A 1504-nucleotide genomic window follows, 5' to 3' on the forward strand; every position below is an offset into this window, starting at 1 on the left:
TGAAGAATATTGGTCTGTGGTTTTCTTGTAATGCCTTTGTCAGGTTTTGGTTTCAGTATAATGTTAGCATCACAGAATAAGTTGGGAAGCATCTCCTACTTTTCCATTTTTTTGGAATGGTTTGTGTATAATCGGTATGTTTTCTTTCCTGAATGTTTGGGAGAATTCACCACTGAAGCACTTAAGCACATAGTTTGCTTTGTGCAAAGGTTCCTATTTCCAAATTTAATTTCTTTAAGAGATACAGGGCCGCCCAGTTTCACAGAAAGGACTTGGCGATCGACACCTGCTTCAGGCCCGGCACCGCGCTGCTGGGTCATTGCGGGGTTAGGTGGTGGAGGGGAAGTGTATGTGGAGGAGGGGACATGGAGCTCCCATGCGCAGAATGGCGGCTCTACCTAGTACCAATATCACCTGCATTGGGAACCCGGAGGCGGCCTCGGTCTCATCCTGTCCTTAAAACAATGGAACTGGGGGTGCGAGTTGGTTTGGCCATGTTCATCGTGGGGGCGCTGTTGATGCTGTAAGTGCTGAAGGCCGCCGGCGACAGCGAAGGCTTGGCGACAGCGAAGGCTTGTCGGCATCTTCAAGCAGAAATCTTCCTGCTCTTCTGGAAAGCCCCACTACTAAACCAGCACCGAGCACCCTACACGCGCCTTACAGCCCTACAAGTGAAACTTCCAACAGCATTGTGAAACCGTCTACAACTCCAGCTTCCTCAGTCTCCACAAATCTGACTTCCACCACCTCAAAGTCTACACCCAAAATAACAAATATTTCACAAAACACATCCCAGATGTCAACATCCGCGACGACCATAACCCACGATAGTTCCGTGACATCATCAGTAACAATCACATCAACTATAAATTCTAAAGAAAATAAAGGATTAAAATTTGATATTGCAGCTTTGTCAGTAATATTGCTATCTATTTTTTCTGTTCTTTACATTGAATGCAAAATGTATTATTTGAGAAGAGGCATTGGATATAGAACCCTTGATGAAGATGTCATAATTTCAGGAAATCCAAGGACCAATGGAAAGATTGATGCAACCCTGCCAATTAGTTTAAAACAATATGATATTGAGTGACAAGACCAGTAACTGGAAGAGCTCACTGAGGGGCACAATGCCACCTGGACATACAAATAAGAAGCTTGTGACGGCACTCAGGATGTTGTTAGTATTTGTCACTCGCACAAAGAATTTCAGTGCTACTCAGGGCTGATAGATCCTAATTACTAATGCCACAGCAGAAAGTTTATGTGTAAACCGTGTCTTAAGCCTAATTTTAGTTTGTGTCTCTTCAGAAAGCATCAACATTTTATACGTTTTAAAGCTTTAGTACTTGGTTTCGAAACAAAATTCACACACCCCCAAAAAGAGACCAAATAAAAGCAGAAACAATACTTGGGCTTAGGTTTGAAAGCCACTAAAGAGCCTGGATTTTTATGAATAACTTCTTTTGAGCTTTCAATGGCATTTAATATTTCTTTTTTCTCT

The 1504-nt window shown here is 42.6% G+C and overlaps 1 pseudogene; it reads left to right on the plus strand.

Annotated features, from left to right (window-relative positions):
* The first annotated feature begins 20 nt into the window (after positions 1–20).
* Positions 21–1445, plus strand: LOC111746637 (annotated as a pseudogene).
* Positions 1446–1504: the final 59 nt, after the last annotated feature.

Source organism: Pteropus vampyrus, unplaced genomic scaffold, assembly GCF_000151845.1.
Source record: "Pteropus vampyrus isolate Shadow unplaced genomic scaffold, Pvam_2.0 Scaffold196, whole genome shotgun sequence".
Classification (NCBI taxonomy): domain Eukaryota; kingdom Metazoa; phylum Chordata; class Mammalia; order Chiroptera; family Pteropodidae; genus Pteropus; species Pteropus vampyrus.